The sequence below is a fragment of the Brienomyrus brachyistius genome, unplaced genomic scaffold (genome assembly GCF_023856365.1).
Source record: "Brienomyrus brachyistius isolate T26 unplaced genomic scaffold, BBRACH_0.4 scaffold48, whole genome shotgun sequence".
NCBI classification, from domain to species: Eukaryota; Metazoa; Chordata; class Actinopteri; order Osteoglossiformes; family Mormyridae; genus Brienomyrus; species Brienomyrus brachyistius.
Genome location: NW_026042323.1, coordinates 2,220,290 through 2,246,257, shown reverse-complemented (window position 1 = coordinate 2,246,257; position 25,968 = coordinate 2,220,290). Strand labels below are relative to the sequence as shown.

The 25,968-nt window shown below is 42.9% G+C and overlaps 1 long non-coding RNA gene across 2 annotated transcripts; it reads right to left on the bottom strand.

Annotated features, from left to right (window-relative positions):
- Window positions 1-22,078: 22,078 nt before the first annotated feature.
- LOC125723444 (uncharacterized) lies at window positions 22,079-23,429 on the bottom strand. 2 transcript variants are annotated; one of them, XR_007386899.1, is made up of 3 exons: window positions 23,366-23,429; window positions 22,211-22,496; window positions 22,079-22,112 (listed from the first exon to the last, which is right to left on the bottom strand). It is a non-coding gene; the product is annotated as an uncharacterized LOC125723444 (long non-coding RNA). The 2 variants fall into 2 exon arrangements; XR_007386900.1 differs by lacking the exon at window positions 23,366-23,429 and adding an exon at window positions 23,056-23,119.
- Between the last annotated feature and the right edge of the window lie 2,539 nt (window positions 23,430-25,968).

Sequence of the window (25,968 nt, the reverse complement as noted above, 5' to 3'; positions counted from 1 at the left end):
TCCACATTGCCAGCTGCTGCTCTCATTTAGCAGCTAGCTTCTGTTTTCCTCGCCTCCTGACATCATTATACTGCTTTTGGTACTGTGTGGATGATCTGGTAAGGCTAGAAAATAAGGACACACTCACTGCCACTTCATGCCATGCCTGTTTCACATAGAGAGGGTTAGGTGGGCACCCTGTGCTGTCCCAATCAAGATGCTGCCCAGGGTGGCTGCTCATGTCACCCATACCAAAATCTGCCAATGCATCACCAGGCTCAGTACCAAGCTTTGGAGGGAGTGGGGTACAGCACTCTGCCAATGGACTCTGGAGCAGTGGAAGCATTCTGTGGAGTGACAATTCATGCTTCTCTGTATGGCAATTTTATGGATGCATCTGGATTAGGCAGATGGCAGGAGAATGTTACCTGCCTGACTGAATTGTGCCAGCTGTACCGTTTGGTGGAGGAGATATAATGGTATGGGGGTGTTTATCAGGGGTTGGCATAGACCCCTTAGTTCCAGTGAAGGGAACTCTTAATGCTTCACCATATGTTTTTGACAGGCCTATGTTGGGGAATGTCCTTTTCTGTTCCAGCATGACATAAAAACATGACTGAGTGAGTTTGGTGTGGAACAAATAGACTGGCCCAGACGGAGCTCTGACGTCAACCCCATCACACTCCTTTGGGATGAACTAGAATGGGGATTACGAGTCAGGCCTTCATATCCAACATCAGTGCCGAACCTCATAAATTCTCTTACAGATTAATGGGCTTATTTGCACAGACACCCTCCAAAATCTTTTGAAAAGCCTTCCTTGATGAGTGGCAGCAGTTATCTCTTCAAAGGGGGGGGTCAATATTGATGCCTAATGATTTAGAATGGGATGTCAACCTGGCAAGCAAAACAGCCTGACATCAATAAACACACCACCCACAGGGAAGAACTTCTTGAACAACCACAACTGTTCCATGTTGGTTACAAACAGAGAACATCCTGTAAGGTCAGTGTTTGAGGATGAGGGATAATTTTTGTGTAGTTCTTTATAATCTTCTCTTACTAATAATAAAAGAGAGGGGGGACATTATATTTTAAGTAGGGATGTATTTTGGAGGGGGTGTCCCTGGTAGTGAATCTTCTTTACCTTCTTTACTTTACCCTCAGCTTGAGTACAGCTTTCCGCTCATTGGAGGGTAGATATATTGCGTAGGCTTTGGTCTTCTGAAAGTTCTGACTGACATAGACTCCAGGTCCAAGCAAGCCATCTCTGGACGGCCGAATTCTGTGCTTTGGAATATGTAATGCAGCTCTTAGGGTGGTACCATGGTACATGATGTGTGTCCTCCTACCTCTCCTTATGTCATGCTCCAAACGGGATTCAAAAAATGCGCAAAAGTCATCTACAAATATGGCCAAGCTTCCCTGTGCAAACCAGTAAGTTTACTTGTGCCTTAATAAACTGAGAGATCTGAGCAACCCAGAATGTCCAGAAAATAAACATATACAGCATATGTGGGTAACTCATATACATGCCATGTAATATGCCTGAAATCAAAGGGATAAAAAACACTCAAAATGGACAGGCTTCAAAGGGTTAAAACCTTTTGGCTAAAATTGTGTAATATTGTGCCTCCCAAGCAGGTGTGACTCATCAAGGTATGGGCTCCACAAGACTTCTGCATTAGCCTTAAATAAATGATTGAATATTTACATGGACACACTTACTTTGTCATTTACATATTTTACTTGCACAGTTTCCATGAGGTAAAAATGTTAATACATACTTTCTTATGTTATTATGTGAGCTAACTGGTTTGTACCAATTGGCTATTTGTCTTTTGTACTGAAGTAGTACTCAGTGCGTAACAGCCGTGGAATCTTGAATGGGTGGTGACATCAGGGTTGGTACGAACTGGTCCTGACATGTTAGTGGGGGAGGAGGAATGTCTACTGCTACATACAGAGTATGTATAAAAAACTAGCTGAAAAGGTCAGGAGGACTGCTGATTCATTTTATTATTATTGTTTTCATAGGTATTAACATACATAAACATACTGTATCCCAGCAGGTTTGAGAGGCTTCCATGTCTGCAGTAAAGCAGACTGCTGCCTGCTTATTGATACAGTGCAGCAGGCTAAACAGCATTACTTTGTCAGAAGGGCAGGGAAAGGAAGTAAACCGGTACATTTACTTGTGCGTTAATAAACAGATGTTTTCTGTACAAGCAACAAGTTTGTATCAATTTTATTACTGGACAGAAAACTAAATTTGATTACAGTCCATGTTAATTCAGATATTAACATTAAGTTTAGTTTTAATGATGTTTCATTATAAAAACACTGAGTTATATTCTAAACAGAATGAGTGAGAATGAGGTCATGAAGTTCAGACCAATAAATCAAGTTTTGCTGTAGTTTCAGTTTCACTTTCATTGAAAGATAGTTACATTGTTGTGTTTTGTCACACTTTTTTGCGTCACAGAAAGAATGTCTGCCTCCTCATCTCTACAAGTCAAACTAAAATAACATACAGAGTTTGGGGGGGGGGGAGGGGGGGCAGATGGACACCAACAGAATTCATGGTGTTCTTTTAATGACAACAGTCTTTCAATGACAACAGTCAATATAACAAGAGGCTGAACTAAACATCACAACATTTCTTTTTATGACAGTTACCCACAAAGTGTGCAGCTTTTGTCACTGCAGTGTATCTTTCTGGGCTTCTGGAAGAACATTTCTAGAGCCTCTTGATATGCAAAGTCAGAGACGTCTGGCCCATTTACTGAGATCCGCATGCAGGCTGCAAGATGGTCTCCTTGGAGCCTATTGTGGATGTTTGTCTTGAGCTGCAAATTAATAATAATAAAAAAAAAACATATATTTTTGTCTGCTTTTCAAGTGGTTGATGTGACATATTTTCCGATGCGTGCTCTCTGTCAGCTGGTGGGAGTGTGCTCACCTGTGTGTGCGCGCATGTGTCTGTGTGTGCATCGGGGCGGAACTCCGCCATGCGTGATACAAAGAGCAGAGGAGAATTGTAAACGTGACCGTGTAGAGACAAAAATGTTGTGCAAATCAGATAAATAACATAAGGCTATTTAGTTTGTTTAATAAAAGGACAATGTATAGACCTGTTCTACAGGAAAGGTAACCTTAAATAACTTCTGCTGTAATCTGGCGCTATATAGAAAATAAATTTAAATAAAACTTACTTGACCTTCAAGGGGGGACAAACACACACACACTATCATGGCGGCGTTTGCAGATGCAGCGGCCCGGAGCTCCCCGTGTAGATGCCACTTTTTTATTTATTTTGTGAATTTTAGTTCACTTTTAGTCACAGTGAGCCACGGTTTGCAGTTACGACAGGGTCATGCAACATACAGTCTGCAGGAAATTCGGAATACCGGTTTAAAAGGTTTTATCCCGGCTCCACCTCCCAACATCCAGGAGGAGATACTCTGTACGTCGGTGGGATGGCAATATCTGGGACTCGGACGTTGATGATGATATTGACGTCTGGAGCCCAGATAAAGTCGGGGATCCTGATTGGGGATCTGTTACTGATCGCCCTCCGTTAACGACTTCTGCACTCCCTATTTCGCGGAGAAGGGAGGTGCAAGATCCTGCTGGTCAGAGACCACGGCAGTCTGAAATCTTTATAGAGGATTTCACACAGAAGGAGATCAGCGATATACGGGAAAGGATGAAGAAGCGACCAGGAGAACCATTGGATAAATGGTTGGTCAGGCTATATGATCAGGGTGCAGCACAAATATCCATAGATCACATGGATTGTCACCATTTTTGTGACTTAAGTGTTGATGCTGTAGTGCGGTCTCAATGTCGTGAGCACAGGCATCCACTGATAGACAGGAGCAGGGGCGCCGCTAAGGGGGGGAAAGTTGGGACAATTCTAAGGGCCCACGCCCTTTAGGGGCCCCCAGAGATCTGAATGGGTGTGGTAGGGGGGCCCAACCTCATATTTTGTCATAGGGCCCAAAATTGCTAGCGGCGCCCCTGGACAGGAGAGGCAGTGACACTACCCTCCTGAGCCTTATGGGCAACGGGGTGAACCAGCGATACCCCGATGAAAGCAGCTGGCCGGAAAAATCAGGCCAGTGGCAAACTTTGTCGGAAATGATCGCTAGAATGCGAGAATTAACTATGAGGGCAGGTGTGTATGCCAGGCATGTGGATGCGCTGGATGATTTATCATTGACAATACTAACCCGGAATGCTCTCATTAAAACAGCACCCGGTCAGTACAAAGCAGCAGTGATGTCGTTGTTGTTGAGTATGGTAGGAGAAAGAATAGGAGAGGCGGCGTTCAGGCTGAGAGAACTGGGAGATCTCGAGGAGTGGGATAAACCTGACCGGGCTGATGTTGATAGGCAGCCCAGGGAACAAACTTTGTACTCTGATGATAGTGATTACACGTGGAACCCAGGAGGGGGGAGGACAATTTAAATTCAAAAGTACAGTGAGGGTGCGACCGGTATGGGTGGGGGAGGTGAAGATGTAACCTTTCCCCATACCTCTCGCAAACAAGACAGTGAGATTGAAGCAGCACCGGATTGGTGGAACGCAAGAAGCATGGGTTTTAAAATGGAAATGGTATGTAGCTCACAGGGCTATGAGCAAGTGAAGGATGTTCTAGAGAAAGGGGAAGAGATTGTGATATTGATGGTGTTGGAGGAGTCCTCTATATTGTGGGGAGTGAGGAACAGAAAGAGTGTGCGTGGTTTATGGAGGGGGCAGCTAAGTATGTAGGTGGTAAGCGAAAGTGGAAAGCTGCGGCATGTAACCCATGTACGCAGCAGATGTTGGAAATGACAGGAGACGGAAAAAGTAGCCAATGGGCTGAGCTATGAGCAGTAGTGATGGTTCTGGAAAAAAGTAAAGAGCGTGAAAACACAGGTATGTGGGTTCAACAACAAAACCACCCACCGAAACCTGCAGAAGTCATAGCTATGGGACAAAACAACCCTGTGGCCGTAATGGAACCTGGCGCTGAGGGTGGCTACATGTCCCAGCTAATGAATGTTATTTACGAGGAAACTGATGTGCATGTGAGTTCTTTCTTTTATGCGTGAAGGATGACGAGATGGCTCTGGCTCCGTTCAATGACAGTATCTTTGTCAGCATCTGACTGGATGTGGCCATATTCTTCACTCCCTGACTGTGTATTAGCATAAACTGTTTCTGCTGTAGTATTTATAACCTCCTTTTCTAAATGTGGGCCAAGAAGCAGCTCAGTTTTAAAATCTTGAAATGAGTTGGAGTTATGGTATCGACTTTTGTGTGCTGTGAAACTAGAACTTATACTTGTTTTAAAATTACAAATGCTAAATGGGCAAAGGACAGTTTCTCTGTTTTTCAAATGTGTGCCAAGATGACGAAAATATATTTTAGTGTCTGCAGGTTCTTCAAAGTCACATAAATGGCATCGGATTCTAAAAGTCACTGGTTCACTGCTGCTGAATCCATGTTGCTTCACATGCTTTCGGAGAGACTTGTGTGACTGGAAGTAGCATGTACAATTACTGTAAATGCAGGGGAGAGCTAATCTTCTTCCATAGTGACCATGACTGGATTGATAATGTTCAAGAATTCCACGGCGATTTGTAGTGGCATACGTACAAAACTTACATATCCATCTCATTCGTGAAGAAACAATGGTACCGAGCAGGACCTAAAAAGAAAAAAAAAAAAAAAAAACAAATATTAGTACAATGGTTTCCAATATCTCTTGTAAACATAAGAGTCATCACAATACAACGACCAGTTCCCATTTCTCTCAGCTCAGACTTGTCAAGTAACTTTATTGAATATTTCAAAAACATTTTTATAGATTTAGGTTAAGTGTTATATGTGTAAAATGTACCTTGATTAAACATAAAATATCAACAGTATATCATTGACTTGAATGTTGGTGTCAAATTGGTTTGGTCAGACTGTCTCCCTCTCCAATTTTCATGTGGTACGAGGCGCTCCATTGAGAGTTAAAACATGAGTAGCAAAGTCTGTGGCTACCTCGCTGGATTGTAGGCTACATGAAATGTCCAGTTAGAAAAACTATTAAATCATGCAACCACTGTGGGAAAGCCTCAACTTTTGGGCCATGTAGCAGCTATAAAATACACGTCTGAAAACTTTGACTCGGTAACGCGCCTTTTGGGGCAGCTAACCATTATACAAATGCTGTGACATCCACATAGCCTGAGATAAGTGGTCACATGCATTGTGCCAATACGTTGGTAACTTCCACGATTTGGTCGCTAAAACAACCCCCTTCATAGAAATACGAAAGACGTTTAAAACGTAGCTACCACACAAACATGAAATAAAACAAAATGTCTACTAGCTAGCCATAGCACTCCCTCTGTTCTTTTTCATGACTCAATCTACCATGTTTCTAGACGGTTATAAAAGTTACATTGAGGTCCACTCCTTCGTTTTGCACGTCGTCTCTGGTGTTAATTTCTATTCATATTCAACCAATACACGTTTTAAACAAGCCATATCTTAACACTGTAATTTTGAATCTTATTAACATTTCACTCTGACCTCCATTAACTAGCCTTTTTTAAAACAGAGCCGTATTGGGATAAAGGGCACTAATATGATTTTATATATACGTATGTTGTGCAATTTAGCTGCTAACGGCATTTCAGCTAGTTGCTTTAATAGACCAAACTAATAAGTGTTTTAGTTTAAGCTGTTACTTACTTTATTAGACTTGAAGTTTCTGCAGCGCGGTAAAGAACTGTTGTTGTGTGTAGTTTCGGTCTCCCTGAAGGTGTTAATTAGGGGGCAGGGCTTACTGAGTTTAAATTGAAGGTGACTCCAGCTCAATACTCAGTGTGCTTCAAGCTCTGTTTGTGGATTACTTCTCTGCTAGTAAGGTAGGACTCTGTTTGCTTTCTGTTTACTGTCTGTTGAAAATGTTGTTGTGTGTAGTTTCTGGCAATCAAGCGAATTTGGATGGCACAGGTGTCTGTGGCGGATAAAGGCAAACGGTCTAGTTGTTACTACTGCTTCTAATCCTTTCTCTTCTACTCTATCCTATCCTCTACTTCGCAATCTCTCACACCATCACTACAGACATGTGCCTTAGACGTATACCAGTACACTTATCTTTGAGACCTAGAAGATCTCATCCAACATCCAGGTGCCGCACACCCAGTAATCTTGTCTACCCTCCCATAACACCCCAGTCCCAGCGAAGGGTGTTGGGTGGTCACTGGAATTGCCAGTCTGCTGTAAAGAAGGCTGATTTCATTTCTGCCCTTGCTTCACACCACTCTCTTGACTTTCTGGCTCTGACGGAGACCTGGATATCGCCTGAGAACTCGGCTACCCCGGCAGCTCTCTCCTCTGCTTATGCTTTCTCTCACTCTCCTCGCCAGACTGGCAGGGGCGGTGACACAGGTCTATTGGTAACTCGGAACTGGTGCTACACGCCCCTCTCTCTGCCCCATCTCAACATTTCATCCTTTGAATTCCATGGAGTTGCTGTTACCTCTCCACTCGAAACTCGGATCATTGTTGTCTACCGCCCTCCTGCCCCCCTAGGCTGCTTTCTAGAGGAGTTAGATACTCTCCTCAGTCTCTTCCCCACTGACAGCTCCTCTCTCATTCTCCTTGGTGACTTCAACCTCCCCCATGACAAGCTCCCTTCTTCTGGTCTCCTCCCTTTTCTCGATTCCTTCTCTCTAACATCCAACAGCTCCTCTCCTACACACAAAGGAGGTAACGTCCTCGACCTGGTTTTCAGCCGCCCCTCTCCGGCTACTGACATCTCTTCTACTCCTCTACACATTTCTGATCACCACTTTGTATCCTTTACCATTGCCCTACCCGTCTTGCCCAATCCCAGTTTTCAACGTTTCCTCCCCACTCGACCAAACCTCCACTCTGTCTCCGCTTCTTCTGTTGCTTCCTGCACCCTGTCTTACCTTCCTGACCCTGACTCCTTTTCCTCCTTGGCACTGGAGTCTGCAACTGATACTCTCATCTCCTCACTTTACACATCCTTGGACAACCTCTGCCCGCTGTCTTCCAAACCAAGGAAAACTCGGCCTACTCCTTGGCTTTCAGCTGCATTACGTACCAACCGAAGAGAGACAATCTCTCTAGACCTTCTCCCCTTCATCACGACTATCATTAATGGCTCCATAACCTCCGGTCATGTACCAACAGCATTCAAAATAGCCAGGGTCATTCCCATCCTAAAAAAACCCACTCTAAATCCCTCAGACACTTGCAGCTACCGACCAGTATCGCTTCTTTCCTTCCTTTCAAAAATCCTCGAACGCACAGTCTACAACCAGCTTTCTCTGTATCTCTCTCAGAACAACCTCCAAGATCCTAATCAGTCTTGCTTTAAAGCAGCTCACTCTACAGAGACTGCCCTCTTAGCAGTCACTGAGAAGCTACATGCTGCCAGATCAGCCAAACTGTCATCTGTCCTCATCCTTCTTGACCTATCAGCAGCATTTGACACAGTCAACCACAAAACTCTCCTATCCATCCTTAGGAGTCTTGGCATTGGTGGCCTGGCCTGGCACTGGCTGGCTTCCTACCTAGAAGGCCGAACATACCAAGTGACATGGAATGGGTCCACATCTACTCCACGTTGTCTTTCCACCGGTGTCCCTCAGGGCTCGGTTCTTGGCCCTCTCCTATTCTCCCTCTACACTAAATCTCTTGGCGAAGTTATATCCTCACATGGCTTCTCCTACCACTGCTATGCCGATGACACTCAACTCATCCTCTCCTTCCCTCCCTCAGACACTCATGTCTCCACTAAGATCTCTGCATGCTTGGCAGACATCTCATCTTGGATGACCACTCACCAGCTAAAACTCAACACTAGTAAAACTGAGCTGCTTTACATCCCGGCTGACTCATCCCCCCTCCTGGACCTTGCGATCTCTTTCGACAACTCCCTGATCCGTCCTTCGGTTTCTGCTAGAAACCTTGGAGTTACCATAGATGATCGGTTGTCATTTTCCTCACATATCGCCAGTCTTTCTCGCTCTTGTCGGTTTCTCCTCTTTAACATCAAGAGGATACGTCCATTTCTTTCCACTCAGGCTACCCAGATACTCGTCCAGTCCCTCGTCATCTCACGCCTTGACTACTGCAACTCGCTTCTAGCGGGTTTACCACTGAGCGCCATCCGTCCCCTCCAACTGATTCAGAATGCAGCTGCTCGTCTTGTTTTCAACCTTCCCAAGTTCTCCCACACCACTCCTTTGCTGCGCTCCCTCCACTGGCTTCCTGTAGCTGCACGCATCAGATTCAAAACACTGATGCTCGCATACAAAGCCAAAAATTCTCTGGCACCATCCTACCTAAAAGACCTCATCACACCCCGCTCTGCACCACGATCTCTTCGATCCTCCAGCACTGCTCGACTGGTCCCACCTCTCAATGCACAAGGAAGACACGCATCTCGGCTCTTCTCTGTCCTGGCACCTAATTGGTGGAATGAACTCCCCCTAGATGTCCGAACAGCTGAATCCTTGAATGTCTTCAAGCGACGACTCAAAACTTTTCTTTTTCAGAAATATCTGACGTAGAACTTCTATATTCTTACTCGACTCTTCTTCTGGTGTGTGTTTAAAAAAAAATAAAATAATAATAATAATAATTCTGCACTACTCAATGGAGTTCTCAGAGATAGTATTCATAGCTTGGGTCCTTATTGAGCTAGCATCGGAAATTCATTGCAGAGTCTCAAAGCACTTATGTAAGTCGCTCTGGCTAAGGGCGTCTGCCAAATCCTGTAAATGTAAATGTAAATGTAAAGAAGCTTTTCGGATCGCCGTGTAGTGAACGAGAGAAAACAGGTGCAACTAGCCTACTTCGCTGTTGCAGTTCAAAATGCCTACGCATGAAGAACCAGCCAATCACAAGACCGTTCATCTGGATATTGTTTTGACTGTCATTCTGAATTTCAGTCAAATACTGTTTTGAGGTCTAATTAACTTTTCATACCTCAAAAAACAAAAAAAACTAGTTATAAGAACAATTTCCATGTGTCATAGTTATTATAACAGTAAGTTATCAGAAATAAAAGGAAGTCATTTTTTTACAGTGTAGTAATTTGCCTGAATTCTACATTGACCTGAAAAAAAAATAAGTACACATCATTTAAATTGAATAGAATATGTGGGAAACAAGTGAAGTTTGAAGTTTATTTAAAAGCATGCAGTTATAAAACTGTATTTAAAATCTTAATTTGTCAAAACATGCTGAAAAACATAAATTGATAGGTATGACATTAATCTGACCTGACTGACTTCAAACAGAGCAGGCCACCTTTCCATGAAATCTCCCACCATTGGTGCATCTCGAACAACTTCGTGTCTTCTCTGAGCGAATGTCTTTTCCATCTTGACTTTCACAACCTCTCAGTTATTCTTCTTCTTAACATCCAAGAGAAGAGCTTTTTGCATGGCCTCCAGACTCTCCACACTTTCTGCCAATAGGTATGCAGGACAAAAATTCACCTCTTCTCTCTTGGCCTTTTTCACAACCAAAGGCTGCATTGTGATTTCCTGCAGGTTTGTATTTACCATTAATTTGGAGCAAAATCAGCTCAATCTTTCTAGAACGATTAATTATTCAAATACAGCTATTCAAGTAATTAGATTTTTTTTTATAAATCATTTTAATATCCCAATACATATTGCAGAAAGAATAAATATCACGATGTGATTATTTTCCAATATCATGCAGCCCTGATATGAATGTTTGGAAAACTTAGCTAGATCATCTAAAGGGTAAGCTATCCATCTCAACTGGCTCATTACACTCTACCATTCATGAGAAGCAATAGCAGGAGGGGCGCCAGTCTAAGTATTTCCTCGTCTCTCTCTCTCGTCACTCCCAACCAGCTCGTGTGAAAAGCCAGCACCTCGTCTCCAAATATGTTATTCACAAATAAAACTTCATTAAAACTTTCAAAATATCTGTTATGTTCTCTTAGAAAAATACAAAAAACTCTTTTTAACGGTTTTCAGACAGGGTTCTCACTAGCTAGCTCGACACGGCACATGAATAAAATGTTGAAAATGTAAAATAAATGTGCAGAACAGCTTAATGCTAAACATATCAATGACCTAGCAAACAAGAGATTAGTTTGGTTTACTTGTTTCGTAAAACAGCCTCAAAGAACTTTTTCGTAACTGAACGTCCCAAGATTTTGGTGGCTTTTAACTCCAAAAAGGCGCAATATTTCTTCTTCATTTGTGTTTTTGAATGGCGCAGACAGGTCTAGGTCCACCACTGCCTCATTGCCACCGGTCGCTAACCAAGTAGTCTGGCATTTTTACAAACATTCAACTTCTGGTGGTGAACAAACTCAATTACATTGCATTCAGTTTTTCCATTTCAGTGAACGTAATGAAATCTAGCACCAGCATTATTCTTTCTAAACATGTAAAATAAACCTGATTAATTTATATTCACAGAGCCCAGATTTCCTTTTTTTCAGTGCACTTCAGTGCTTATATTACCTTTTTCACAGATCCCGATCTCAGCTTTGATCATTACCGGATCACCCTCCACATCAAGTCTGGGAGAGGTACTCCACCTTATTGCGAACACCTCTTTTTATTTTCGGTGTTTTTTGTTTTAACTCCTTTTTCATCTATGTGTATCTGTCAAACTCTGCTAAGGGAAATTTGTATGTTATAATGGGAATAATGATGGTGAAGCTGCCTCACAAGAGTATATATATACATATAGATTTAAAGTTATTATTATCATTATTGCTGCTATGCTCTTGTGTGTCCTGTCATATCATCCATACCATCACCATATTCATACCATATCTAAATTCATACACATACACTTCACAATAAGTACTCTTAAGTTTGTACTTGCTTCGCGAATGTTCCATGTTACAGAGGCAAAGTGTATCAAAATTCTCAATCACTTGACTAACATATACCTGCTACAAGAAACTCACGTGACAGAAGCCACAAGTCAGAATAAAAAAACCCACAATTTAATCAAGTATACAAATCAACATATAACTCCAAAAAAAGAGGTGTCTCCATTTTAATAAAACAAAAAATTCAGTTCATGCATAATACACCTATCACAGACCCTGAGGGACGATATGTCATTATTAACATAACCATTAAGAATACTAACTTAACTATTGCAAATATATATGGATAATACTGACAACTCTGTCTTTTTCCGTACATTTTTCCACGTATTATCAGACTTATCAGACTCTAAAATTATTATTTGAGGCGACTTTAACACAGTCATTAATCCCACTTTCGATAGACCATCTACTGCCGGTAATTCCAGAAATTGTCACTCCACTGAAACATTGAAACGATATATGGATGAATTTGGTCTTACCGACCACTGGCACCTAAAGAACTAAAATACTGTGAAGTAAACAGAGAATACTCACACTTTTCTCCCATCCATCCCATCATAATCAGTGACCATTCAGAATACTTTACTGATCCCTGAAAAAATTATGTTAAAAAAAAGCACACATTTGAGAAAAACACTGTTTAAGCAAACAAAGTAAATAAGTAAAAGATGAAAAAGTTTAAAAGTATAAAGATTTGGGAAAAGGGCAGGAGCAACTGAACAGGCTGGATGGCAGTTGACGAATGCGCACATCAATGACACTCGATTTAAGCATTAAACACTTTAAACAACCCACAGCTAGACTCAACACTTCTTTGCTGCAAGATCCTGACTTTAACATATTTTTCACCAAAGAGTGGGGATCCTTCATGGAAATAAATGATTCTTCAGAATCTTCTTCTATAATACTATGGGAAACAGCCAAAGCAGTAATAAGAGGTAAAATTATACCAAACTCACCCTAGAAAAAAAAAGAAAAAGGAACTCGGAAAAAAAACTCGAACTGAAAATCAAAGAGCTAAACGATGCACTTATAAGAGAACCCACTGAGCAACTTCAATGGGAACTGTCCAAAACTCACCTACAACTTAACAGTATAATAAACAGACAAACTCAATTTATGATTGAGAGACTTTTTAATATAATAACAAAGCTGGGAATTATCTGGTAAATCAACTTAAACGGAATAAAGAAAAATCATTATTCCAGCCATTAAAAATGCAACTGGTAAAATCATTCAATCTCCTGAAAAAAATAAATGACATTTTAAAACACTTTTACAAGATATTGTATACCCCAGATAATGAACTGAATTTAACAGACATTAACTCCTTTTTCGATAATATAGAATTACCCAAACTCAACAAAAAACAAACAGCTCAGTTGGACATTCCATTAACATTAGATGAATTTAATACAGCCCTTAATAACATGACCAACAATCAAGCTCCCGCACCTGATGGCTTCCCTGTTGAATTCTTCAAACATTTTTGGAACATAATCTCACCACTGTTTCTCAGAATGGTGGAACACATTAAATACACTTCAACAGTTGCTTTACACAGGAATACTGCTCTCATCTTCGTACTGCTGAAACCCAATAATGACCCATCTCTCTGCTCTAGTTATCGTCCCATATCACTACTTAATACAGATCTGAAAATCATCAGCAAAGCACTAGCCTCCCGGTTAAAAACCGTAACTCCATCACTCCAACCGGATTTATCAAAGGAAGGCATTCTGCAAATAACATGCAATTATTTAACCTAATTAATGTATCTAGAAAATCCAAAAAGAAACAGTAATATTATTAATGGATGTGGAAAGGGCATTTGTTAAAGTAAACTGGAATATTTTATTTGCAACACTACACAAATTTAATTTTGTAGAGTCATTTTTTCATTGGGTGCAGACATTATACAGCTCACCAATGGCAACAGTTGTTACTAAATTTATATTTGTGCACTCCTGTGAGAGAGGACAATAAAGTTTTGCACCTTTTGGAACTTCATGGCCTGCTCTGGTTCCTGAAGCCTCTGGCATCACAGCCATTCCTAACGAATGGTGTCAGATATAACCAGCTGAGTAATTATGGAAACCAGAGGAAGAGAGAAGCGAGGTCGAGAAGAGGGAGGCCAACCGGAGGATGTTCCAGAGCAGATTAGATCCCAGGCTGCAGGGGAAGCTGCAATTGTTCAGCTTGCAAAAATGTTTGAGAGTTTTATGGACTTCCAGAAGGTAAGAGATGACCGGGTGGAGAAGGAGTCTGCTAAGCAAGCGCAACAGTTTGAAGTTCTCACACACCAAGTCCATCAACTACAGCTGGACGTGGAACAGACCCAGGATCGAGCAGCAGCATCAAACCAAAATCAGCGTAGTAGTCCTCTGCAGGAACACCATTATGAATGGTGAATCCAAGATGGCCAAGCTGGAAGAATCCGATGATATTGAACATTATTTAACAACATTTGAAAGAATGGAAAAAGTCTACAAATGGCCCAAGCAGGAATGGTCTGTCCGGTTAATTCCACTTTTAACTGGTAAGGCCAGGTGTTACGATCCGTTGAACACAGGTAAGGTGAACGAGCAGGTAAGCAGGCAGGAGGCAGGCAAAGTCGGGCAGGAAGCAGGGGAGCAGGAAACATCATACGCAGACTAACATCAATGATAGACAAGGAACCAGGACAAGACATGGACTGAAATACACAAGACGGAGCAAAATAACTAGACACAGCTGGGTACGATCAGGGAAGCACACGTGGATAATCAGGGGGGCGTGACACACACGAGGATCGTACGAGCTGGGCGTGACACCAGGTCTGCTTTTGTGGCTATGGTTCCAGAGAGCACCTTTAACTATGATGTGCTAAAAGAAGCAGAACTCTTATGAAATATGAAATAAGCCCAGAGACGTACAGACAGCAATCTAGATCTAAGGAGACAAGCATGGAGGAAACACCCATAGAGTTGTATGTGCGCCGGAAAGAGCTCTATTGGAAGTGGGTAAAGTTTGATGAAAGCTCCAAAGAAGATATCATGGAGGCTATGGTTCTGGAGCAGTACCTGCGTGTCCTTTACCCGGAGGTGAGAACATGGGTAAAAGAACGGAGCCCAGCAACTGCAGCAGAAGCAGCTGAATTGGTGGACATCTATCTGACTGCGCACAAAGGTCTGAAGTTGGCCCGTTTTGCTGGAGTACTGAACAAGTCCATAAGGGGTAAGTCTGAGGGTTTGGGTAAAGGAGTGGGCTCTGAAAACAGCTATAGCCAGTATAATGCAAGCAAACGTGATATGGGGAGGAAGTTCGAGCATAAAGCCCCTTTAATCTGTTTTAACTGTGGTACTCAGGGCCATAAAAGCCCTGTTTGTCCTTTAAAAAACAATCTACAAATATGTGATCCTCCAGCACAAAACTGTAAGGAAGTTGCATACGGAAGTTGCGAATTTTTAGATATTTCTTGAGGATTTTTTGTGCTCTTTCATTTGATACCATAATCCTAATATCTAATTTTTGACCCAAATGTACAGTTTTGTGCTGGAGGGTCACACAAAAAGAGCTGTGTTCCTTTTGCTCTCGAGCAGAGCACGCGGGTAACGGTGACATTAAAGCACCGTGAGCGCTTAGAAGCTGCCTCGCGCTCCGAGATCTATGGTTCCTCACGTGACGACCATCGATAATCAGCGGACGGGGAACGTGCGGCTCGCGCCCGAAACACTTTCCTGACGTGCGCTCCCGCCCACCCTCTGCGCAGTACAGGTGGTGCGTTCCCCCCCCACTGTGTTAAACAGCATGTGTCACTGACCTCAGGGGATACCTTCCCTCATAATGTGACCCTCCATTTGCACATGAAGACTGTTGTATTAATGTTTCCCTTCATTCTATTATTAGGCAACTCTGCCATGCTTACCTCGACGTAATGGGGCTCGGTCACATTTCAAATGAAGATCTAGCAAAACCTATACAAAGGACATTATATGTTTGCCTTTCTCATCTGAGGCAACAACATTAGTTATACCCAGAGGAGACAATCGAGTCAAATTGGCTCAGGATGGTCTTGTTGGAAAAATTTCATTTTCCAGTGAGTGGCCTGAAGACCAACTGAGAGATGAAATATCCTCCATCTTCAGATCCACATTTGGATTGTCAGAGAACCAAACACTGCCCTTTCAGTATTTGAGCACCATCAAAGGATGCAAAAAACTAATGAAGCCAAATGTCCTGACTGACAATTTCCCATGGGGTGGTAAGGAAGTGGCCTCCATCTGCTCTATCACATGTCTTTACATAATGGCATTAATGCACATTCCAGTACAGGTAAGCATAACAACATTGTGCTGGGGTTAAATGTAATTTGAGTGTTATCCCATCATGACTAAATATTTGTCCTTTCAGGTTTGATTAGGAATTAACATTTAAAATATTTTTTGCAGCAGTAGAACTGTCTGATGATTGTAATTTTGAGAGTCCAACACTACAGAGAAGGAGAGGTGAGTAAACTACTACTGGTTATATATGTATAAATGTATGTCATGGATGATATGGTCATTATTATACAGAAATGTTGAGCTGAATATGTCTGTTTAGTGATTCAGCAAGAAGCCCCACAATCTCCATCACAGAGGGAAGCCTCTGAGAGGCATGAAGGTGTAGCAGCAAATGCTCCAGCAGATGAAGGGTTGAATTTGCTGCGAGCAAATGTTCACTTTGCAGATTTTGTGAAGATATTACTGTATGTGTGAATACCGTCAATAGCAAAAATGTGTTTTTAGACATTTTTAAGCCATTAAAACTGAATGTCTCCAAACAACTGCATTTTCATTACATTTCAGATTATATTGTATGTTGATCTGCATAATCGGTCAACAGAAATGTAGATTTCAGCTCATTACCATTTACCTTAATTGTAGCCCTGTTAATCTCGAAGAAGATGAAGCTGTTGAAGAGGCCATAAGACTCAGTCTTTTAGAGGAGGCGGTGCAGCCCTTATATGACTCAAGGTATGATTCATATTTGCTTGTCACAGTAGACTGTAATAGTGTGTTAATATTTCATGCAGGTAGAATATACATTATCTGTTAATCTAATTGTTACTGTATGTAATTATTAACTATTTTGCCATATGTGTGTATACTGTTTGGTAATAATTGTAATGTTAACTCTGTGTGTTTGTTTTGCCAGAATAACTTTGAGCAGAGAAGAAATTACAGGAATTGTGAAAGTTCACAGAGAGAGAGTTGTGTAGGATCACACATGCACATATCACTGAGACAAGGCCTAGCCTGGTACGAGAAGGTACACATCGGCCTAGGCCTCAAAGGGGGGTTTGTGACCCCACACACACAGATATCAAGGGAGGCAGCACTCCAACTTTATTGCTCAAAGTTTTAACGACCTACAGACAGCAGAGTGGATCCCCAGGGACAGGGGTCCCTCGACTTGGCACACAACCCCCTCCCCAGACATCCTGCCTTACATACCACTCACCCAGCACCCCACAGAAAGTTTCTTTTAAGTTTGGTTTTGTATACCTGTGTAGTATGTTGCTTATGTCTCAATATGCAAGTCATGTTTGTGTGTGTGTCCTTAGACAGTCTTAGTCTTGTGTGCCACCCTTATAACCATGTTCACAGCGTGTCTATTATTTTACCCCTCACACCTAAACACTTGTATAAATTTGAATAAATAAATAGGTATAGCTACCACTGCATATATGTTATACCAGAATAATCTTGGAAATTGAATAGTCTAACCAGGGATCTTAGTGTGTCTTAACTTTTAAAGATTCTTTTTCTTTGTCTGACAAACCTTCCCCCCCTTTTCTTTCCCACATTCCTCAGCAGCCCTTATCTGATCTTTGTATTCTACCATGTCTATCTAAGGGTAAGATGTGCTTATGACAAGAGAATATGTCATATAATGTCTGTATAAAGGGTATACATCTGTTGAGGTGTAACCTATACTGTCTACCATATATACCATATACTGGTGTGAGTAATAGAACATAACATAATAGCATAATATAAGTAATCATTAATTAATCATCACGGATGGTATTTGGTGTGAACCGCTAGGCTGGTACGGCATGTTTGGTATCAAACCGAAGGAAAATCACTCCAGTTTCCAAATCTGGTCAGTGGTTACCACAAAAGTGGACGTATCAAAAGTTACACCAGCCTAATGAAAATCACCATTACCAGAGAAGTCAGTCTGGTCATAAATCCCAAAAAGACTGATACCGACCCCCTTCCGAAGCCCGTCAAATGGATGGTCAGCCATTGGTCCAGGACTCGAATTCCTGGTCACTCCTAATCACGAACCTTACACTATAAAACCTGGCACCTCAGAACAAAGCCAGGAGAGAGAAAGGTGTAGAACATCAGCAGAGCGGAGGAGGGCAGGAGCAGAGGAGAGCGGAAGAGAGGAAACAAAGACCATCAGCCCAGGAGAAGAGAAGCCCACAAGCAGCCCTCCTGAAGCCTATCAGTGAAGACCCAGCTGGACAAAGAACTGAAACTCAGCCCAAGCTTCACCAGGAGAGAGAATCAGAGGGGCTCCACTCCAACAACCGCTGCAAACACCGCGCCTCCCTGAGAGCCATCACCCATCAGCTCATCATCCACAACCAACTGCAAAGACCTCCCTCTTTCCTGCATCCAAGTAAACCAACTTCCTTTCATTTCTAATAACCTAAACTGTCCTATTCACCTGCTATATTCCTTTAGGTTCATATTTCCACAAACTGCTTGCTTTGCAGAACAGTTTTTCCCTTTTTAGGTTACTCCTTTTAAATCTGGTTATTGAAAATGAATAGTTCATATGCAAAGGTGTTGATGTTGGGTTCATGGTGGATGTGGAGTTTACTGTTCTTTCTTCACTAGCAATATCTGGATTGTTAAGAAACAAAAGATGTCTATCCACTGTATAAAGCTGAACTGGTGTTCTGTTCCCTTCAGACGAGATTGAATGATTGTTAAATGCATCTTTAAACTCATCCAGTGTACGATTTAACCTTGGAATATATACAAAATGCAGAGAAAATAAATCAGTTTCATTTTCTACATTCAAAGCCTCCATTGACTCCAGCTCATAAAAACTGGGAGCGTAAACATGACTGCAGTTCCTGTTTAAATCCCGATTGAACCGTTCTATTCTTTGGTTATGTACTGAGTTTCCAGTTAGTACAGATGTTTCACTGTGGTGTAGTCTCATGTCCTGCCAAATCTGGACATTTTCCCCTCCGTGGTCAGTTCTAACATGGAGAGGCCTGCCAAATTCACTGACAGCTGTCCTGAAAAGGTCCTTGACAGTTTCAGCTCGATTGTTGTTGGAACACCTAAGAAACACCAACATCCGACTGTATCTATCCATTGCACCATGTACAACCAGTTTCCACCTAATCAATTTATTGTTTCCATCCACGTGCCAGATATAATTTGGACAGGGTACAGCATAAACACGTTGATGAACTGCTGTTCTTCTTGATTTGTGACCAGCACCGTCAACCCTTTTCACTGACTCTCGTAGATGCCTTCTCTGCACAATGATGCCTCTGGAACGTAGATGTCCATTCAGCATTACTTCTCCAACATGTGGATGTTCTGACTTTATTTGGTTAATCATAGCATCCTATTCCTCATCTGGAATATTGCAAAACTTGGATTGTGGAATGTTGTACTCTTGCATATATTTGTATAATGTGGGTCTGGAAATCCCTATGACTGATGCTACCTCAGTTAATGTCAAACTTTGTGACAGCAAATTCTCAATGTCCTCTTTGGAAATCTGGTTTAGGCTGCCATCCTACAATTATAGAGTAAAATTTGGAAACGGTGTAAATATACAATAAGAGACAAAAAGAGATAGTATTGTACCTTGAGTTTTAGTAATCTATTTAGTAATCTACTGCGCATGTTATACTATTGTAATGCATGTAGTAGTATAGCCTGTTGGGTTATTAACTGAATGGGTAGAACAAAAAACAGTATATGTCCTTGCTGCTTGCTTCCTTTTTTTTTGTCAAATGAAAATCACTAAACACATTACATGAAAAATCGCACGTTCGCGTGTCAGTATTGACCAATTTGCGAACGAGCGACGCGTAGCAGTGACCGATAACCGCAATTGATTATGGTCCACATAGTTCCTGTGATTGGACCTGCCGTTTTGCAAGCGATTTTTCTTGCCATTTCCGAACAAAACGTTCAGCGGCAGCATCTTACGAACTGCCGCCACCAACGAAAACTTGGTGGGAAATATTTAAGGCAAATTTATACGATACTACTAATCCACCTCCTGCCCCAAAATACATTCATAACCTACCGATGTCACTGTAGAAGACAGAGATGATGTTGCTCCCAGTTCTGTAGCAATACCATGTAATGTAACGCGAACACCTGCCAAAATGGCACGTTCAATAGCCTCCAATACAGCGGAATTCGCCATATTGTTCTCTATCAGCCCTAACCTGCAACCACTTAGCACTCTCATTGGTACCGCCCATTTCTACGCAGATGGGCGTGGCTAATTTGCATATGTTCTCAACATTTAGAGTCTACATTTAACATTTATATTTAACATTTAGCATTTATATTTAACTGGCGGCATGGTGGTGCAGTGGTTAGCACTGTTGCTTCACACTTCTGGTACCCGAGTTCGAGTCTCCGCCTGGGTTACATGTGTGTGGAGTTTGCATGTTCTCCACCATGTCATCGTGGGGTTTCCTCCAGGTACTCCGGTTTTCCCCCACAGTCCAAAAACATGCAGAGGCTAATTGGACTTGCTAAATTGCCCATAGGTGTACATGTGTGAGTGACTGGTGTGTGAGTGTACCCTGCGATGGGCTGCCCCCCCATCCTGGGTTGTTCCATGCCTCGTGCCCATTGCTTCCGGGATAGGCTCTGGACTCCCCGTGACCCAGTAGGATAAGCAGTTTGGAAAATGGATGGATGGATTTGACATTTATATTTACATTTAGATTTAAGTTTTACATTTAACATTTATATTTAACATTTACATTTAATATTTATATATAGACATACTATTTATATTTACATAACATAAACAATTTTGAACATAATCTACACAGCAAAAAAACCTGATGATCCACAACACCATTGACTTCTAGCTAAATGTCAGAAAATTGCACTAAATGTTGAAAAAGTGGCAAGTACAAAAATGATTAGTACCTTTACAAACAGCGCCCCATATGTTACAGCTAAACAAGTTGCTACAGCCTTATTGCAACATTTTTCTAGGGTAGGTCTTCCCCGAGAAGTGTTAACGGAGTGTTAACTTTATGGGTAGAATACTTAAACAGGTTTTAATCAGCTCTCTCTCTAATCAGCTGTTGGGAATCAAGAGAATCAGAACCACTCCTTACCACCCTCAGGTAGTGAAAGCCTTTCAACATTAATCCGCAAACAGGCGATGGACTGTGTTTGTTCAACATCCTGTTTACTCGTCTGAGTTTTCTTTGACAGGAAAGCAGGCCAGAGAACCTTGCAGGGTACAAGAGTGTCCACAAGAAACCCCATGTCAGCTGTGAGGTATGTAATACCTGACCTTTTGAAAATGTCCCTGTTGCTCATAGAACCAATGATGGTGTTTGACAAAAGATTTCTGTACAGTGCAGCACCACCTGTGTGTTTGCATATGGAGAAAACTCTGGTGGTAATTGAGCTTATATGGCTTCTTTTGGTAGCCACAGACGGATAAAACCAAGAAGGTGGTACAGAAAGTGTGTCCAGGTCGTCATAATTCTGCTGACAGGGTTAATTTAACTTGATAGGGCTGCAGCTATCGATTATTTTAGTAATCGAGTAATCTATCGATTATTCTATCGATTGATCGAGTAATCGGATAAGAAATACTTTTGTCTTATTAAAGAGCAATAGTAACTATTCAAAACAGAAAACATAGACAGGTCTCTTAAAACTCATAGGTTTCCTTTTTAGGAACATTTTTAATGATTGAACTTCATACTGTCACGCCCACAAGGGCAGGACCGAGCACCGGCAGACAATCGTCAGCTAATCGCTCTGGGTCATAAAGCTGTTGAAGTTCTAGGCTCATTGTGACGTATTGTTGCCATGCTTCTAATGTGCCATAGCGAGCAATTCTCTGTCTCTTGTTTTCTCTGATCGCCCTGCCTGCTGTGTCCCTCCCTGCTATTCCGCCTGTCCTGTCTGTCTCGCCTGTTCCATCCGCCTGCCTTCCCCTGCCTGCCCTACTTGCCTGCTCCATCCTGCCCTGCTGTTCCGCCTGCCCTGTCTGTCTCGCCTGTTCCATCCGCCTGCCTTCCCCTGCCTGCTCTACCTGCCTGCTCCATCCTGCCCTGCTGTTCCGCCTGCCCTGTCTGTCTCGCCTGTTCCATCCGCCTGCCTTCCCCTGCCTGCCCTACTTGCCTGCTCCATCCTGCCCTGCTGTTCCGCCTGCCCTGTCTGTCTCGCCTGTTCCATCCGCCTGCCTTCCCCTGCCTGCCCTACTTGCCTGCTCCATCCTGCCCTGCTGTTCCGCCTGCCCTGTCTGTCTCGCCTGTTCCATCCGCCTGCCTTCCCCTGCCTGCCCTACCTGCCTGCTCCATCCTGCCCTGCTGTTCCGCCTGTCCTGTCTGTCTCGCCTGTTCCATCCGCCTGCCTTCCCCTGCCTGCCCTACTTGCCTGCTCCATCCTGCCCTGCTGTTCCGCCTGCCCTGTCTGTCTCGCCTGTTCCATCCGCCTGCCTTCCCCTGCCTGCCCTACTTGCCTGCTCCATCCTGCCCTGCTGTTCCGCCTGCCCTGTCTGTCTCGCCTGTTCCATCCGCCTGCCTTCCCCTGCCTGCCCTACTTGCCTGCTCCATCCTGCCCTGCTGTTCCGCCTGCCCTGTCTGTCTCGCCTGTTCCATCCGCCTGCCTTCCCCTGCCTGCTCCATCCTGCCCTGCTGTTCCGCCTGCCCTGTCTGTCTCGCCTGTTCCATCCGCCTGCCTTCCCCTGCCTGCTCCATCCTGCCCTGCTGTTCCGCCTGCCCTGCCTGTCTCGCCTGTTCCATCCACCTGCCTTCCCCTGCCTGCCCTACTTGCCTGCTCCATCCTGCCCTGCTGTTCCGCCTGCCCTGTCTGTCTCGCCTGTTCCATCCGCCTGCCTGCCCTACCTGCCTGCTCCATCCTGCCCTGTTGTTCCACCTGCCCTGTCTGTCTCGCCTGTTCCATCCGCCTGCCTGCCCTACCTGCCTGCTCCATCCTGCCCTGTTGTTCCACCTGCCCTGCCTGTCTCGCCTGTTCCATCCGCCTGCCTTCCCCTGCCTGCCCTACTTGCCTGCTCCATCCTGCCCTGCTGTTCCGCCTGCCCTGTCTGTCTCGCCTGTTCCATCCGCCTGCCTGCCCTACCTGCCTGCTCCATCCTCCCCTGCTGTTCCGCCTGCCCTGTCTGTCTCGCCTGTTCCATCCGCCTGCCTGCCCTACCTGCCTGCTCCATCCTGCCCTGTTGTTCCACCTGCCCTGTCTGTCTCGCCTGTTCCATCCGCCTGCCTGCCCTACCTGCCTGCTCCATCCTGCCCTGTTGTTCCACCTGCCCTGCCTGTCTCGCCTGTTCCATCCGCCTGCCTTCCCCTGCCTGCCCTACTTGCCTGCTCCATCCTGCCCTGCTGTTCCGCCTGCCCTGTCTGTCTCGCCTGTTCCATCCGCCTGCCTGCCCTACCTGCCTGCTCCATCCTGCCCTGCTCCTCCATCTGCTTCGTGTCCCCCTTCCCATCGTCGTCTTGTCCCGTCACTCCAAGTAGGACTGACCTTCCTGGACACCGACCTCTTACCTGCCCCACGACCACGACTTTGCATTCTCCCTTTGACCCTGCTTGTTTCTGGTTTGATCATTAAACCAGTTGGACACTGCATTACGGGGTCTGTCTCTTCTGTCGTAACCAGGCATCACACATACAACTACTGACAAAACCCTTTAGTGCATTTATGTACATATATTTTTTTTTTTGAAGAAAAGACTTTTAAATGCCAAAATAAATAAAATAATGTCAAATTAAATTACTGAAAAAAGTATATATATCTTAAACTAAGGCATCTGAAAGGTTCTGAAAGGATTTTATCACCTGCACTGTAAAAAAAAAAAAAGAATCTGTCAAAAAATGGAAAATGTACTGGAAGAAAATTACCGGCACATTTTCCGTTAACAGACTCTTCCTTCCAAAAACATTGTAAATTCACAGTTTTCTGCAGTTTGTTGTTCCAAGGAATATTTCTTAAATAATAGTTTATTTCCACTTTTAATTCTTCTTTTAATTCTTTCAATGACACTCACTTATTTTGGGAAATTTGGGTGCATCTTTTTTACCAGTATAATAAACCCAAGTTTAACAAGTAATTTCCCCAATGCCAATTAAAGGTCCATAATCAGTGTCTGATACAAAGCAGTACCATGCAAGTGTCTTTGCTCACACAAGCCTGATGCACATCTTCTGCCCCGTTGGGAATCAAGGGATTTGCTCAAGAGCCCAAAGACATGGAGCTACTCAGCTACAAGCCTGGCCCCTTAAAATAAAAGCAAAAAATTGTCATGTAAATTTACAGCAAACTACAGGCAGGAGAGATATTATTTTACTATTAATTTTACAGTATGTTACTATTATAATAACACTAGAAAGACTTGTGGGATTTGCACTAATTAAATAAGGCAGCATTTTTGCACTCATTTATTTTGGGGTATATTTAAACAGATTTTTTTTTAAAGAAAAGTATACCCAAATTTAGGAAATTAAATATTTTGAATAAATGAAGCTGAAGCTCACTCACGCTGTAAACCTTGCTAGGTCGAGTTTACTCAAATCAGAGGAAATTGCTTGCCTCAAATGATTTAAGTTGAAAAGCTCAGTTTTTCAAGTTGCTTGAACTTGAATATGTTATTAAACACTCTAAACGATGTAAGTGGATTTAGCTTAAGTAACTTTTCATAGGAAATGAACTGCAATGTCCCTGAATTAATTTAATTAATACTCAATAAGCTCAGTTCATTTAAAATGCCTAATCTCAGGAGTCATAAATCTAGGAGTTAATAAATCTAATTCACTTTCAAGTATTTCGCCTGAAATACGTAATACAAATTTAGAATAATTTCCAGGGAAAGCATTTCCGGTAAGGCAGTGCTCATTGACACAGATTATAAAGCTTGTTTGACTACGCAACAAAATTTAGCAGGGCTGAGAGAAGGTGAGAGCTCCCCTAGTGGCAAATCAAATCGTTTTGCTCTTTTAATATTTCAATTTTAATTAGGTTTTATGCACTTGTCCTATTCAACATCATGAAAGTGAATTAAAAATCTATGCTATGCAAATATAAATCCAGCACTATTGGTCTACAGGATAGTGGGCAGTTCCAGAATCCACATAGCAAAGAATATCACTGCCTTAGCTCATTTCTGCAAATACAAGGCTAGAAGGCCAAGTGCAGGTAATCAAAATGGCCTTACATTAACAAAGACATCACCCCAGAAAAGCATTACATGAGCAACACAGTTGTTTTATTTTTAAAATCTCAACAGAGAACATCTTGCAAGGTCAGTATTTGGCAGAATTTCCTTCATAACGGTGGGTGAAATATACCACAGCTGCAGAGCAGCCCAGCCTTGGCAGAATAGCCACATGTTAATGAGCTCCTGAGCTAAGACCTTTACTCCCAAAGGGACAGAAAACTGTATCAGGCCATGCTGGCAAAGACCCTTGCATCAAACCTGGTACCACTTTGTGTTGGATGCTGAAGAGGGCCCTTTAAATACATTAGGCGTGTTATTTGCTAAACTTGGGTTTACTTTACTCATAAAAAATAATAACCCAATTTACCCAAACGAGTGAGTATAAATATGCTGCCTTAACTGATTTGAGTAAATATCATAGGATGGTACTGTGACAGTAGGTAGACTTTAACTTCCATCCATCCATTTTCCAAACCACTTATCCTACTGGGTTGCGGGGGGTCCGGGGCCTATCCCAGAAGCAATGGGCACGAGGCAGGGAACAACCCTGGATGGGGGGCCAGCCCATCGCAGGGCACACTCACACAGCATTCACTCAAACATGCACTCCTACGGGCAAT